Source organism: Zalophus californianus, chromosome 5, assembly GCF_009762305.2.
Source record: "Zalophus californianus isolate mZalCal1 chromosome 5, mZalCal1.pri.v2, whole genome shotgun sequence".
NCBI classification, from domain to species: Eukaryota; Metazoa; Chordata; class Mammalia; order Carnivora; family Otariidae; genus Zalophus; species Zalophus californianus.
The window spans coordinates 106770460-106788285 of NC_045599.1; the positions used below are offsets into that span (position 1 = coordinate 106770460).

General features: G+C 40.6%; 1 protein-coding gene and 1 pseudogene across 2 annotated transcripts in view; one reads left to right on the forward strand and one right to left on the reverse strand.

Moving 5' to 3' along the window:
• Window positions 1–17826, reverse strand: part of SGCD (sarcoglycan delta) — a 386661-nt gene that overhangs the window by 198283 nt on the left and 170552 nt on the right. The window lies entirely within an intron of this gene.
• On the forward strand, window positions 15231–17114 carry LOC118357012 (annotated as a pseudogene). Its single transcript, XR_004820096.1, has one exon. The product of XR_004820096.1 is annotated as an importin subunit alpha-1-like (transcript).

Consider the following 17826-nt stretch of genomic DNA (forward strand, 5'->3'; position numbering starts at 1 on the left):
CGGAAGGACAGTGTCTTTTATAAAGGGTGTTGGGGAAACTAGACAGCTATATGCAAAAGAATGAAACTGGACCACTATCTTACACCACACATAAATTGAACTGAAAATGGATTAAAGACTTCAGTGTAAGACCTGAAACCTAGAAGAAAATATAAGCAGTAAATCTCCCTGATACAGGTTTTGGTGATGATTTGTTGGATCTGACTGCAAAGGCAAGGGCAACAGAATCAAAAATAAACAAGTGGGACTATATCAGAGAGAAGGAAACCATAACAAAATGATAAAGCAATCTACTGAACAGGAGAGGATATTTTCAAATCATGTTTCGGACAAATAGTTAATATCCAAAATATTGAAAAACTCCTACAATTCAGCAACAAAAAATAATCTCGTTAAAAATGGCCAGATGATGTGAATGAACTTTTTTTTTTCCGAAGAAGACACACAGATGGCCAGCAGGTACATGAAAAGGTGCTGAATATCACTAATCATCCAGGAAATGCAAATCAAAGCCACAATGATATAACACCTCATACCTGTCAGAATGGCTATTTTCAATAAAGAAATAACAAGTGTTGCTAAGGATGTGGAGAAAAGGGAACCCTCATGCACTGCAGGTGGGAATGTAAATAGGTGCAGCCACTATGGAGGTTCCTCAAAAATTAAAAGTAGAAATATCATATGATCTGATTTCACTCACCTTTGGAATTTAAGAAACAAAACAGAGGAGCATAGGGGAAGGGATGAAAAAAAAAAAAAACCAAGACGAAATCAGAGAGGGAGACAAACCATAAGAGACTCTTTTTTTAAAAAGATTTTATTTATTTGAGAGAGAGAGAGAGGGATCATGAGTGAGAGTGCACAAGCAAGAGAGTGGCAGAGGCAGAAGGAGAAGCAGGGGAGCCCAATCCTGGGATCATGACCTGAGCTGAAGGCAGATGCTTAACCAACTGAGCCACCCAGGTGCCCTAAGAGACTCTTAACCACTGGAAACAAACTGAGGGTTGCTGGAGGGGAGGTGGGTAGGGCGATGGGGTAACTGGGTGATGGGCAGTAAGGAGGGCACATGATATAATGAGCACTGGGTGTTATATACAACTGATAAATCACTGAACTCTACCTCTGAAACTAATAATACTCTATATGTTAATTAACTGAATTTAAATAAAAAATAAAAATTAAAAAAAGGAAATAAATATCATATGATCTACCAATTTCACTTTTGGGTATTTATCAAAAAATAATGAAGACACTAATTCAAAAAGATATATGCACCCCTTTGTTCACTGCAGCATTATTTATGCTTGCCAAGATAGGGAAGTAACCTAAGTGTCCACTGATGGATGAACTGATAAAGAAGATGATCTTTATATTTATAGTGGAAAACTCGTCAGCCATAAAGAAGAACAAAGTCTTGCCATTTATAACAACATGGATGAACCTTGAGGACATTATGCTAACTAAAATAAGTCAGAGAAAGACAAATACCATATGATTCACTTATATGTAGAATTTAGAAAACAAAACAAATAAACAAAGCAAAAATCATAGATTCAAAGATAAATTGGTGGTTACCAGAGACGAGGGTGGTTGGGGATAATGGAAGGGGATCAAGAGGTATAAACTTCAGGTTATAAATAAGTCATAGGGATGTAATATAGTGTATGGTGACCACAGTCAATAATATTGTAATATATATTTGGAAGTTGCTAAGAGGGTAAATCTTAAAAGTTCTCATCACAAGAAAAGAAGTTGTGACTTTGTATGGTGACAAATGATACCCCAACTTACTGTGATTATTTTGCAAGGTACACAAATGTCAAATCAATATGGTATACACCTGAAACTAATGTTATATGTCAATTATACTTCAGTAAAAAAACAAGGTTTTAACCAGGCATCAAGGTAACTGATGTGAGACTCCAAAGTAAAATATTAGATCAAAATAAGCAGAACTGATGGAGGAAATATCTTATGAACACACTCATTGGTTTCAAGAAGATGCAAAGGTCAAGGGAGTGGAGGAGAGGGCATTTCAAAATAGTTATTTTTGGAGGGGGCTGCTAATTTCTTAACCTCAAGCCCAAGGATAAAAGGCTTGAATGAATCTGATCTGAGATTTTTTTTTTTTTTTTTTTTTTTTTGGTGAGCAGCAAAGCAAAGTTTATTGAGAGTGCAAAGCTCCTGAAGAGGGAGGGGACCAGAGAGGGTTGCCAATTTGGTGTTTAAATCTAGGGGGCATTTATGGGCTCTTTTGGTGTGGGCTGTTTTAATCTGATTAACCCTCCATGACAGAATCAGGTATTTGTCCTTTCGCTCATCTACCTATCAAGTAGTTGTGTAGGGCTCCTTCCAGGGTAGTGTTTTGTAGCTTCCAGGATGAAGAGGGTGGTGGCCACCACTGCCCTAAGGCATGCCGGCCAGCCACAGGCATCCAGTCTAATCTGGGATCTTGCCATGTGTTTCCCATCGCCAGGGGAAGGTGGAGGATATTGGAGGTAGATGAGAATTGCTCTCAGAATCTGCCAGGGGAAGGGTACAGATTATTTTTCAGAAATAAGACGTGGGCCCAGTGAGATAGCGGGAGCTGTCCTGGTGATAGGAGAAGCCCTATTCAAGGGCACTTCCTGGGAGACAAGAAGTTTCTGTGTGGACTGGAAGTGGGGGTGAAGCACCCTGTCCAGGAATGGAATGCTCTGCCTGTTTTTGTTCATAGGCGTTGTAAGAGATGCATTGTGCTTCCAGGGCTGAGAGGCTTACAAGAATCCAGAAAATGCCTCATGAGGGAAGAAGTCAGCTGAACCATCTACTAGTCCTAGACGGCACAAAGTCACCCAGACAAGTAACAACTGTCCCATCCTCTACCACCACCACTCCCCTAAGTAGGTTCTAAAACTAGAGCCAGCAGCTCGCAGATCAGAAGGTGAGAGTAGAGACCTGAAAAGAGCCTTGCTCCTCCTTCTCAAAGTAGGAAGCCACCAATAAAGACTAACTAGGGGAACAAACCCAAATATTTAATTCCGAATGAGGTTTAAAGTGTTGATAAATATCTCAGATGAGATAATTAAAATTTCCAAACTGAGCCTGTATTTGTCTCTTAAAATACCATCCTTATGCTTATAATTTTTAAATGGGCAGAAAATCCACTAGGAATTGCCCAAGTTTTCATAGGAGGGAGAGAGGAAAAGAGCATCTTTAACTTGAGTTTCGAAGAAATAGTGCAGACAAAAATAAAGTTGGTGAGTTGTGTTCATTTAGGAGATCAGTTACACATGCATTCAACAAATATTTGTTGAGTGCCAAGTGCTGTGGTAGACAAATGAATACAATGGTCCACAAATCCTACAACAGGACTCCTGCCTGCAGGGAGCTCACAAGGGGAGCTGGGACAGGATGGGCGCTGCCTTGGTATAATCTCTTCTCCAAAGCAGACTGATACTGGGATAGTTCCTATCTGGATTTGAACTCCGACTGCCCCACATAGCAGCTGGAGAAAATTACCTAATTATTTTGCACTCTAGCTCTCACCTATAAAATGAAGATCAAATGATCTACCTTTAAAGACTGCCAAGAGGATTTTTTTTATTTTTTTATTTATTTTTATTTTATTTTTTTAAAGATTTTATTTATTTATTTCAGAGAGAGAGAGAATGAGAGATAGAAAGCACAAGAGGGAAGAGGGTCAGAGGGAGAAGCAGACTCCCCGCTGAGCAGGGAGCCCGATGCGGGACTCGATCCCGGAACTCCAGGACCATGACCTGAGCCGAAGGCAGTCGCTTAACCAACTGAGCCACCCAGGCGCCCCTGCCAAGAGGATTTAAGGAAAATGTACAGGAAGCACATGGCTTGTAATCCTTTAGAATCAAACAGACAAAATAACGGATATTGCTATGAAATATCACCATCATTAAAGTTAAAATGCAAGATTTAGCAGAAAGAATTCATTCTTCCTAAGTAACTTGTGTCTCACTACTCATCTTTCTTATACTCTATAAAACTTCCCACTTGACCGACTGTGATATTTTTTATTTTTTGAACTTTTATTGTACAAATAATCAGTACCATATAATCTAGGATTTAATCATCTCATTTCCTATGCTTTAATTGTCTTCTTGCATGAAGTCTTATCTCCCAAATTATATTGTAAGAGCTCACTGAAGACAGGGGCAGGCAATAACATTTTGGAATATTTGCTAAAATATTTTAGATCTTCAACAAATAGGATAGAAAGGACTTAAGTTTTGAAATTTGTCAATGTGCAAAAATGCAGGCTCTTCTGAGTCTCACCATAAGCACAAACACAAACAAGGCAGTCTTTGTAATCTCCTCTTAAACTGGAAAACACTCTTATGGCCAAAGGAGAAATACTTCTTGATACTTGAAAAATACCCTCTGACTGATGAGAAACTTCTTTCGGGTTCCATACACCACAAAGACAGGTAGGGAGAGAACAAACTTTTTCAAACAATTCTTCAAGTTGAATTTCAACATGGAATCTTAGTGAGTCTGCCGATGGCATTTTGAAAAGAATTTCATTAAATGTTGCTAACATGTCATAAGCTCCCTTAAATGGAAGGGTAATGGCTCATAACATTTGTAAGCTTTTTAATTTCATGGAATATGAGCAGCATAATCAGGACCTATTAAAGTCAATCAACTGTGCCAAGTGGGGCTACCTACCTTTGCTTTTGTTTCTATTTTTCCTTGTGGGTACACCCCGTGAACCAGGAGGCAACAGCTCCGGTATCATTCTTTAAGGCTAACATTGGTGTGTAATATTCTGAACAAGCTCTGATGAAACCATCGCAGCCGCAATGGCTCATATAGGTTGGACAGACACCTCTTGGGAAATGGCTTTTGGCTTCTCGGAAAGAGAGATTTCCCTTTCCATTTGCTTCAGCTCAGAGGGTGCAATTTTGGTAGGATTCAAAACCAGTCATCTGACCAATGTAAGTGGAATTAATAAATGGAGATGAATATAAGGAACTTATTTATATTTTCAATGACACAGTGGTGCCCAAACTACCAATCCTTTAAGATCTGTCTTCGGGTTTTCTTATACCATGAAGCTTTTAATTATAATAGTGCCTATCTACAGGGGCTAAGTGCCAGGCACTACTCTGGGCACCCTGTCTGTCTTCTCATTTAATTTTCAAGGCAACTGTATGATACGATAGTTACTCCATATTATGGAGAGGGAAACTGAAGTTTGAGACATCAAGTAATATGGCCCAAGTTACAAAGTAGTGAGTAGCAGAGCCAGGCTTCAAACCCAGTTTTAGTCTGACTCTAAATCACATGCAGTTTGTTATTATGCTATATTGCCTTCACAATCTCCCTGTTTCAAGTCTTCCAATGGGACGGAGATATCCAGAGAGAGTATTTCCACATAGGGACTAGAGGAGACTAGGGAGGGTGAAAATCCAGGATGGCTGGAGGCTATAGAACCAAATAGGGAGAACTCACCCCACCAGTGTCAAGGGAGCATGTCTACATTAAAGCTGGAGAAGTAGAACTGAGTGTAACGAATCAGCTTAGGGCAAGGCTACCACAGAAGGATGATTTAGAAGTGAGGAAAGCCAAGAGTAGGTTCAGGATCGTAGTATAGGATGGGCCAGGGCGAGCAGTGCAAGAGTAAGATTGAACCCAGAGAAAGGTCAGATACACCAAGGCTGTGACCACATAGGGAAGTCAGAGTTCCATGTGTATACGCTGCTCGTGTAGTGCGGGGAACACCAGCTTGCCGGATGGAGGCGGGTGGGACCAGACACGTTCATCATGTGAACTTTGACTGTAAAAAACAAAACAAAACAAAACAAAAACACCAAAAAAACCCAGAATGATGGACATGTGGATGGTGTCCAAATACAGTGTCTGTATTTAATTACAAATCATACAAATGGTCAGGGAGACATTCAGTTATTCTCTAGGCTGTCATTAATGAATACTGAACCAAGAAAAATATATAAATTAAAAGCGTTACACTAACTGACATGCACACCCACCATAATACCTGAAGGAGATGAAATAAAATTGTTCATCTTACAAGAAGAAGAAAATTTTGTCCCCAAACACTTACGACGCTGTAGGGGTACTATTGCAAATATGTCAGTTTGGGATGATAAGAAATGAAGAGACAGTTCAAGGAGTAAGAATGGTAGTACGATCTTGTACTTATATTTGAAGAACTTGTGAGAGAAGTTGAATTTAGAATGAAGATGACAGAATCCTTTCTCCAAAGGGGTTCCCAGAGGTAATTAAGTCCTAATGCCCTAAGACATCCATTATATATAATAAATGAACTTCTCTCCTATGAATCTAGGATGCTACAGACTATTTGAAGAATTGGAAGAATTGATAAAATAGTCACTCATATTTTCTGTGTTCTGTAGTTTCAGATAAGGAACCAGAGTTAAGAAAGGCCAGATCTTAGGAAATTTGGAATTTCTATATATCTTTGTAACTTTATATTTGTTTCATTTTGATGGGTTCAGAATGAGAAACCAGTAACTTGTAGTTTAAGATTCTGGACAAAATCAGAGCCATAGGACTTAAGATATTTGGACATCACGGGCATTTTCCCAGAGTCGGAGCTAATCAATTAGCACGTGGGTCCTCAGTTATTTCTAAATAGATACTGTAATACCATTCTAACAGAAGGCATGGCCAGAGAAAAGTTATGGTGTAGTAGGAGACTGGTGGTTTGAATGGGAAAAAAACAATGGCCTCCAAAGGAAGCTATGATTGTATGATGCAGACCTACAGAACAGAGGCCAAGTGCAGGGGTCTAAGGAATGTCCAGAGAAAGAGCAATTGACAGCAAAAGGAAAAGAAGATGCTCTCCTTTTCATGAAACTGACAAAGGTTCTGCATGTTTTTAAGGGTTGCAGGGAAAGAAGGTCAGGTAAACAGCATAGGGCAACATCTAAGTACTATCCCAAGGTAATATGCATCACAATTGAGAATATGGGTGTTCACGACAACATGGGTTGGAACGTTAGGGGTGTGTTTTCTCTTGACCCTTGTATTTGCTCATCTCTAAAGAGAAGATCAGAATGATAGATTCCTTCCAAGGTTATTGTAAGGGACACATGAGAAAATTTTACATTAGAACTATGGCTATTAGCTTTTACAACATGAGGCCCTAATCACATACTATTTATATTCAAATTCAACACACATTTATGAGCAATTACTCTGGGCAGGGATCTGTGCTAGGTGATTTTGCACCTATTAGTTCACTTAATCTCCAGAACAGTAGATCTTTTAATATGTATTAAAGTTATAGATATTCAATATTAAAAGAATGCAGCAAAGCCCCGCGGGCACTCAGCAAGGTTTTAAAATTTTCTAACCACTCCCCATCTCCTGGTAGCAATCTGTTAGGACCTGGGCAGAACAGTCCAGGCATCTGCAGAGTCTTTTACTGCTCCAATCAGCCTAACCTCAGTGGTTTTCCTGGCCTTAAGTTTACTGTACAAGATTGGACACACAAAGCCATGGAAACTACACTCTGCGGTGATGTAAGGCCATTTCAGGGGTGATTTTTAAATAGATGCACTTTCTGCCATATGAGCCAACTTCAAAAATCAAAACCACGTAACTTTGCCAGATAAGCAACATTGCTGGATCCCACGTGATCATGAGCCCTGTGGCCGGCTGTGGTGGTAGGAACTCTGAGAGCAACAGTTTCCACTACCTTCACCCACAGAGAGTGGGGAATTGTCTTGCACAAACCACAACTGTGCTTCCTCTGGCCATCTTTTTTATATTAACTCTGTTGTAATGTCATCAAATTTGGTTTTCTTTTCGTGAAACTTCTTCCTGTATCTCCCTAAACAGAGTGCCGCTAAGACATGACACAAGAAACATCGGGTGGTGCAGTGAAGTCTTTGTGGCAGCAGACAACAGCATGGGGTGAATACCACCTTTCAGGAAACTCGCAGTGTAAGACCAGCCAAAAATTACCGAGAAGGCTAAGAAATGAAAAACTCTGGTTTGTTAACAACTGAAGTGAGAAACAAACATGGAAACTCTATATCCATCCAATGATATGAGTGAGTGCTCATGCATTTCTCATCTGTTAATGGGGTGCTACTCAAGGATAATTCATCTTCCCCTAACATTCCTCTCATATTTCTTAACATAACTGCCTGAGCCTTAACTGAGTGTGCTAAAACCAATCTACACAGTTTGAAATTGGGAAACGGCAATTAGCAGACCATCTGTACTTAACTATTACTGTAGAGAGATGCCATTTTTTTGGTATCCCCCGACCCTTGATTTTCCAAAATGAAAGTTGTGGCTGACCAGGTAGAGAAATCTACCCTCACCGCACATGGTGAGGGGAAAAACAGAGTAGTCTGCTTGTCTCGTTCTTTCAACATGGTGGGTTTTATCACTCTACCTCTTCCTCTTCCTCTCTCCCCAAAATGCAACAAGTATATCTGCAAAATATTTATTAGTCTTAAAAGCCTCATTTACTTTGCAGACCATTTGGTATTTGCCTAGAGGCAGAATCACTGCTGATAAAAACAGAATCATTCATGGAAATGGGAAGTCCCCCACTCATTATTTAGGCACTGCCATTTAAAACACCACTGGCAATAATTTACAGAGCACCCTCAGTTGCTGATGGGGATCACAAAATCAAAGTAAGAATTAAGTATTTGCTTATAATTTCATATGGCAAAGAAGTTTTTTTTTTCAGCCTCTGAAATTACATCTCCCGAAAAATTTTCACTGTTTTTGACAAATGAACAATTTCTTAAAATTTAAGACTAACAATGCAACACACTCACAGCAATTATAAACCCCTGGGTATGATAAAAGTTGCCAGGAGAGGAGCATGTTTTGATTGAAGCAATTTTTTTAAAGTGATATTTTTGCCAACCCTTTAGGAGTGAAGAACAATACAACTTTTAGGAATGTATTAAAACATCCTTCTTCCTTAAAGTTGGCTTCTCTCTCTCCATTATACTCCCCACATCCTCAGCACGTATCATTGGCTGTGAGATGCCACCTAACTGAAGCAGGACTCTTCCTACCATTAAAGGAACATAAACCAAACCACAGTAGAGTCTGGTGTGCACTTTTGCCTCTTCAGTGTTATTTAGGAGATAAGCAAGAAGCAGTCTTGCACCAAAGTCATTACAGGCAGCTGGGATGTGCCCGAAACCGGGAGTTAAGACAATGCTGATATGCCACAGCGATGATGAAGAGAAGCTCAAGGATGTGAGGGGCTGGAAGTGCTAATTTTATTCTCTTCTACTTTCCTGTGTGTAATACACAGCTCCACTCTTGGGAGCTTTCATTAGCCCGTGGATGGCATGAATCAAATCTTATAGCTTAGCCAAACTGCAAAGTAGGGAAAGATGGGCTTTTAGTACCTTTCACACCACTTTTATTTCTTCCACTTAGTCTGTCCCACTTCCCCACGGCCTCATGCCATGTAGCAGTTCATGTCCTCTTGACATAATAGGATTTGTGGTGTGTGGCTGGTACAGATAATCAATCTAGATGGTCCTATAAAAGAGAACTTCCTTTGTCTCTCTATCTGAGATGAGAAGCTTTTATAGAAACTTTGAGCCAGAAGTATCCTAAGAGAACGTTCATTCTCTTATTTAAACATACACACATACACACGCACAATCTGCTTTAGCAGTGACATACACTAGTCTAGAAACGGGCGCAGTGGTAAACAAAGCAAATAATAAATAATTACGTTGAAATTTCATATAGTGCTCTACATTCAAGGCACTGTCCTATAAGCAGTAAAATTTACATAATTATGTAGAATAAATTAACTCTTCTGATCCTGTAATAAGCTTATGAGGTAGTGCTATTATCGATGCCCATTTTACAAATGAGGAAGTGAGGCACAGAAAAGGTCAAGAAATTGGCTTAAGAGTCAGGATATTATTCCAGGAAGTTGCTGCTTCAGAGCTTGCTCTTAAACATCACTTAGTAACTACCTTTCTATGTCCCTGCCATCATGGAGATTATATAGTAATAGGGGAAGCAAATGGGGAAATGTATAATTTTTTTTTTAAAGATTTTATTTATTTATTCATGAGAGACAGAGGAGGAGAGAGAGAGAGAGGGAGAAGCAGAGGGAGAAGCAGGCTCCCAAGGAGCAGGGAGCCCGATGCGGGACTCGATCCCAGGACCCTGGGATCATGACCTGAGCCGAAGGCAGACACTTAACCATCTGAGCCACCCAGGTGCCCGGGGAAATGTATAATTATATAATAGAATACATATAATAGATTGAAAGAAATACACCTGTGTAATTCATATGATAATACAATAAAGGAAAATAAAGCTACTAGGTAAGGATTTATTTAAGATTTTATTTATTTATTTGAGAGAAAGAGAATGAGAGAGAAAGCATGAGAGGGAAGAGGTTCAGATGGAGAACGAGACCCCCTGCCAAGCAGGAAGCCCAATGTGGAACTCGATCCCGGGACTCCAGGATCATGACCTGAGCTGAAGGCAGTTGCTTAACCAACTGAGCCACCCAGGTGCCCAGGGATTTATTTTTGAGGGAGTAGTCAAGGAAGGTGTCCATGAGAAAGTGCCATCTGAGCAGAGACGTAGGTAAAGTAAGGCTGGGTTTTCATCCAGTCTGGCAGTTCTCAGACTGCTCTGTGTGGAACCCTCTAGGGCCTAGGCATCATGTGGTGACAGGGAGACTGGGTGGGTGGGGCAACAGGCTGCAGCGCTCTAGCCCTGGCCCAGAAACAGCAGCTGAGCTTCCATCTTGTCTGGATTGTGGGGTCACAGATAAATTTGGCTTAAAAAAGATTCCATGATTAAAAAAGAAAGAGTTATAGAAAACCAGTGATCATGCCTCACCGTTTTAGTTCAGAGAAAGAAATTGAGGGAGAAGAGGAATGAATTGCTAAGGGTTCACTGCTGATCAGCAGGACAATATGAAGAAAATTCAGATTCCTTACTTTGAATCTAGCGTACTTTCTAGAACACGGAAGTGCCACCCTTAACTTTCCTCCCCATCCAGGACGTTGTATCATCTCTGGAGGGTAAACACAGAAGGTTTCACCCAACAGGGTGTGTTTCTCTGGAAACTTCATACTCAAACTCCAGGCTTAGCAAGAGCAACTACAGAGATGCTTTAGCCTGTCTCCTGTGTTCATTACACTGTCCCCACCTCTACCTTTTATTCTAATTTATATTTTTCCTGACCTTAACCCATCATATACGTGGTTACTATATTACTGTAAATAGTTCTTGTAAGCTACCTCAAATCCTTGTGGAAGTATGTACAGAGTATTTGCAGTAGGAGCTTGGCGTGACTACACATTTCTGAGTCTTTGAATAAATGAGATCTGACTGGTGGACCTGTGGGGACTACAACAGGCAAGAAGGAAGAACGTGGGGCCGCCTCCCTGACCAATAGCCCTCAAATCAGACAATCAGATGCCCATCCTCGGCCTCATGTGAAGTTTGGAACTACTTCTACCAAAACTGGCTGTTACAGTTCTAAGTGAGATCTGACCAAAGCCCTCAGTAACTCTTACATTTCCAGCATGACCCTCATTTAAGAAAAGTACACACAGTCAATTTCTCCCAAATAAAAGAAAGAACAAAAATCCTATCGGCCCATGTTAATTCTGCAGCAACCAAAAGCCCCTGAACCACTATCTCTGTTTCCCAGGATCAACAAACAAACTGACCATAGTATGAAGTGTTGATCTATTCAAGATTGTTTGCCTGCTTCAAAGAAAAAAAAAAGAGTAAGCAGCTTGTTCACACTATTGTCCACAATAAATTACAATACACAAAAAGACAGATACATTTCAGGAATGGCAATCAGCTTCACAGGGCAGATGGGCTTATAGATTACCCTTCCATTTTTTAATAATCTCCATAATTTATGTATGAACAAAGAAATGCAAAGATGTCATATGCACCCCTCCGACTTAGTACAAATCACTTTTATTTACTCGGGCAATACTTCATGGTCCAGTTAACTTCTTAATTAAAGACAGCAAGATGCTCATGTTCCATGCAAGCAGCATGGAACATACTGTTTTATGTGCAGTATGTTCAGCTGGGAGTTGAAGCTGTTTTGCTTACTGAGGAGGAGCCACCGGAGCCTTGGTTTGGTTTCTAAGTGAACCAGAGACACGGCTCCTCTCATCGCCACTAAATTGTCAATGGAGCCTCTTCAGACAAAGCTTGCACTTGTCTGCCATCCCACAAAAATTATTTTATTTTTTTGTCTCATGCCGAGAATGCTGAATTAATTTTCAACATTCTTTTCTCAATCTGCCTCCTCCCCAGTCAAGCTCTGTAGTGGTTAGAGAAGCAAGACAAAAAGAAAGGCATGTTCTAGAAGACTTGGGAAGGGGGAATGGCTACAGTGGGCCAGAGCCTCAGCCTCTGGAAGCTCTGACGCAGCTATCCCATGCTGCTGAGCTTGCATACAATTTCAAAACCATAGGAGCCAGACCACTAGGAGAAATTGGGGCAAAAAAGAAAGAAACAAAATGCAAAGTGAGGAATAGTGAGTCCTGAGTGACTATGAATCTTTTTTTTTTTTTGAGTGACTATGAATCTTAAGATGCCAACCTAATTTCTGAACTCCTGTATGACAAGATACACAGATTCTCAACTTCATAAATCAGGGGCAGCAGGGACCCATCATATAAATGGCTTAAGTCTGGGTATGAGACGATAGTGCCTGGTGGAGACTGTGGCCAAGTGGAGAGCAAATGCCCATCTAAAGGGGGCAGCTTCTACTCAGCTCCCGCCCTGAGAAATATCAAACCACTCTCCAGATTTTCTGTTTTTTTTTTTAATTTGTTTGTTTTTTAATTTTTTAATGAGAATCAGAAAATGTCCTTTTTTTTAAAAAATGTGAAATCTTCAGATATTTAAATATTAGAAAAAAATCATATTAAAAGAACAATATTGTGTCAGGAAGTAAATTGTATCTGTGGGATGGATTCAGTTTGCGACTTCTGTCGTAAGTTTTCATACCAAGCAAGAGCTTATTTAATAGCTTATAAAGTGAGTCACTGAAGTTACCTCACATTAAATTTCTGAAGTAGAGAATATCCTCTCAGTGACTAGATCAGGGATAGTTAAGCTTGCTCTTGTTGCATTATCCACTGTTGTTTCTAGTTTCCTTTTACTGAGTGCTTTTGAATTCCCTCAGGAACTTGACATACCTTCCAGGAAGTTATTCCTCAGGAGAGGGAAATGGCCACACATAACTCAACTTACTGTACCAAACAGTGTCATGAGAAAATCATTTACCATACAATGTGTTGCTATGGAAGAAGACTGCAATTCTGGATTCTCATTCTGACTTTTACTTGGTAAAACTGGGGTGCATACTACCTCCTTTCTGAGCCTTTGGGGCCTTATCCGTTAAATGCGGTGATTGGTCTAACTGACTTCTTAGGGGCTTTCAACTTCCGGCCTGCACATGTCTCGGTAATTCAGGCTGGTGGAATAAATCTTAATTCACATCACAGTAAAATCAAAAATGCAATTTAAAAAACTCATTCTTCCATAAAACAAGAGATGACATATCCAAATGTAAAAATGCACAGTGAGGATGACCAGCTCAGACTTTCAAGGAGAATACAGGAGTTTCTCAACTCTCACAACTTGGATACCCTCAAATGTGAAATTCAGACTTTCATATGAAGCAACCCTTAGCCTTGTTTTTGCACAGCGCTGGCGGGTGTGTGTATGTTTTCATTTTGAAATTTTTTATTACGTTTGGCTCTTTCTAGATCGAAAACCTGTGGAAGTGTCATTACTGGATCAAAGTGTATAAACATTTTTAATGTACTTGACATGTACTATAAAACTTTTTTTTTTTCCAGAAAGACCGGAAAAAGAAAAAAAAAAAGACTGTGCCAGTAATAAAACACTTTAAGCAGAAGAATGAGAAAAAAGTGAGTTGAACACTGGAAGAGTGTAACTCAGGGAAAGAAAGATTGAAAGCTAAAAGCTATTTAACATGAAATGGGTTCCCTGGGAGGGCACTGAGTCTGTCATTAAGATGATATTCGAGGAAAAGAGGACAGACCGTCTGGTTCGGAGCAAGGTCAAACATCAGGTGAGATGTGGGCCACATGATGGTGATGCTGAGGGTGGAAATTTCTGTCACTGTCATGGTCATTGTCACTGCCATTGTCCTCATCAGCAGGGGGTGAAAGCAAGAGTTACCATTTCGGGAACACGCACTTCACATCAAGTTCTGTAGTAAGCACTTTACCAACATTATCTTACTGACAACCACCATGATGTAGGTATTAATATCGATGTTACAGGGCGCCTGGGTGGCTCAGTTGGTTAAGCAACTGCCTTCGGCTCAGGTCATGATCCTGGAGTCCCTGGATGGAGTCCCGCATCAGGCTCCCTCCTCGGCAGGGAGTATGCTTCTCCCTCGGACCCGCCCCCCTCTCATGTGCTCTTTCTCTCCCTCATTCTCTGTCTCAAATAAATAAATAAAATCTTTAAAAAAAAATATCGATGTTACAGGCAAGGAAACAAGGCTTTGCCAAGTTAAGAAACTGCTCAAGGATCACTCATCGGCCAAATGGTAGTACTAGCTGCCATCTGAGTTCAACAATGCAGCGCGTGGCTTTGACCATGGTGCGACACTGTCTCTTGGCACAGCAACTGTTAAGATTCCCATTTAGATATAATAGCATAAGGATAACAGGTTTCAGTGAGTTTTTATTGGGATAAGGAAATTTAAAAGACACATAAATCTCAAGTCGTCTACAATAATCATCTACTTGATTCTTTTAAAGTAGCTTCATTTTTTTTAACCTTCCTCCAACTTCTCTTTCTACTCCCCCTCTCCTAAACTTCTAAATTCCACACAGCAATAGGCTATATGGGACCCACCCCAAGCAGAGTTTGAAGTGAGTATAGAAATAAATGCACTTTCTGCTGTAGGCCTAGCACAACATACCCAGCGTAGCTGCCCAAGAGATGCTAGTTGCCCTTGCCTTGTCACTTCACATTAAGTCACGTAAAAGCACCATCTAGTTGCAGTGTTGTGGAAAGTAAGGTAAACAGTCCCTTCAAAGTAGGGATTCACCACTTTTGTTCAAAACGATACTTTGTGGTTAAGGGTCTCCTTAGTATTCATTCATTCAACCTATCTACTAGTAGCTCTGGCCAAAATTTTGTAGTTGTATTTGGCAATTAAAAAGATGCCTATCGGAGCCACACCGTCTTTGGGGTGATCCGTGGTGGACGTTTTGAGGGCAGCTGTCCTGCGGCTTGCGCGCCCCGGACCGCCTCCTGTGGAAGCCTGAGCCGGCTGTGTAGCTTTCTCCCTTTGTCTCATAACCATGTCCACCAACGAGAATGCTAATTCACCAGCTGCTCGCCTTAACAGATTCAAGAACAAGGGGAAAGACAGTACAGAAATGAGGCGGCGCCGAATAGAAGTTAATGTGGAGCTAAGGAAAGCTAAGAAGGACGACCAGATGCTGAAAAGGAGAAACGTAAGCTCGTTTCCTGATGATGCTACCTCTCCACTACAGGAAAACCGCAACAACCAGGGCACTGTAAATTGGTCTGTTGATGACATTGTCAAAGGCATAAATAGCAACAATTTGGAAAGCCAGCTCCAGGCTACTCAAGCTGCTAGGAAACTGCTTTCTAGGGAAAAACAGCCCCCCATAGACAACATAATCCGGGCTGGTTTGATTCCAAAATTTGTGTCCTTCTTGGGCAGAACTGATTGTAGTCCCATTCAGTTTGAATCTGCTTGGGCTCTCACTAACATTGCTTCTGGGACGTCAGAACAGACCAAGGCTGTGGTAGATGGAGGTGCTATCCCAGCATTCATTTCTCTGTTGGCATCTTCCCATGCCCACATCAGTGAACAAGCTGTATGGGCTCTAGGAAACATTGCAGGTGATGGTTCAGTTTTTTGAGACTTGGTTATCAAGTATGGTGCAGTTGACCCACTATTGGCTCTCCTTGCAGTTCCTGATATGTCATCTTTAGCATGTGGTTACTTACGTAACCTTACTTGGACACTTTCAAACCTTTGTCGCAACAAGAATCCTGCACCCCCATTAGATGCTGTTGAGCAGATTCTTCCTACCTTAGTTCGTCTCCTGCATCATGATGATCCAGAAGTATTGGCAGATACCTGCTGGGCCATTTCCTACCTTACTGATGGTCCAAATGAACGGATTGAAATGGTTGTGAAAACAGGAGTTGTGCCCCAGCTTGTGAAGCTTCTAGGAGCTACTGAATTGCCCATTGTGACTCCTGCACTAAGAGCCATAGGAAATATCGTTACTGGGATGGATGAACAGACTCAGGTTGTAATAGATGCAGGAGCACTTGCTGTTTTTCCCAGCCTCCTAACGAACCCCAAAACTAATATTCAGAAGGAAGCTACGTGGACAATGTCAAACATTACAGCTGGTCGCCAGGACCAGATACAGCAAGTTGTGAATCATGGATTAGTCCCATTCCTCGTTGGTGTTCTCTCTAAGGCAGACTTTAAGACACAAAAGGAAGCTGTCTGGGCTGTGACCAACTATACAAGTGGTGGGACAGTTGAACAGATTGTATACCTCGTTCATTGTGGCATAATAGAACCATTGATGAACCTCTTAACTGCAAAAGACACCAAAATTATTCTGGTTATTCTGGATGCCATTTCAAACATCTTTCAGGCTGCCGAGAAACTAGGTGAAACTGAGAAACTTAGTATAATGATTGAAGAATGTGGAGGTTTGGACAAAATTGAAGCTCTACAAAACCATGAAAATGAGTCTGTGTACAAAGCTTCATTAAACTTGATTGAGAAGTATTTCTCTGTAGAGGAAGAGGAAGATCAGAATGTTGTGCCAGAAACTACCTCTGAAGGCTATACGTTCCAAGTTCAGGATGGCACTCCCGGGACTTTTAACTTTTAGATTGTACAGCTGAGGCAGAAAGTTGTTTGTTGTGTACTCTGTTTGGTAGAAGTTTGTCTTACTGTTTCTCTACTAAGAACTCTTTTTAAATGTGTTTTGTTATTGTAGCACTTTTTACAACAAAACTCTACTTGACCAGTTCCAAACTGTACAACCTGTATGAAGCTCTTCCTCAGTGGGTTTCCTATTTCTATGTAGAATCTCCTCTCTTGCAGTGTCCTGTAAATAAAGATTAAATTCCACTCTTTTCTTTAAAAAAAAAATAAAATAAAATAAAAAGATGCCTATCACACCAAAGGTGGGGATTTAAACACAGAGTTCTTTGGCAATAGATCTCCTAACTTTACAACATTCTGTGCTAAATGCACTCAAGTAGTATTTCTAGAGACAGGCTGGTCTTTGGATGTCATGGTAGAATAGTTAATTTAGTACGTGTCCTTTTCAATCTATTTTCTGAGCCACATGATACATACAGAAGCTACACATCCATATGGCTAAAGCCAGCATGCACTGGGACTTTCGTTCAATTCCCAGATGGAAGTTTTTGTAGCGATGAACATTTTCTCGTTAATTTATCTTCCAGGGTGATTGCTATCACACTAATCAATTTGTAGTGACTTTACAGGATTGCAACCTTCAATAATGAAATCTGATACAGTATTGAAGATTGTGCGGATTGCTTAACCAATCCCAATTCCTCTCAGATCAATGAAACACAAAAGCAGAATGAAGTATTACTTCGTTAGTTATCCTTGCTCAGAGGGGCTGAGTAATCTTGTTCAACTGGGCACTAATCTCTTTTTGATGGGAAAAAGAAATAAAGGCAGCTGTGATCTACAGGGAACTGATAGTGCAGATACTTCTTCTGAGAAGGGCCTCCCAGAGGTGG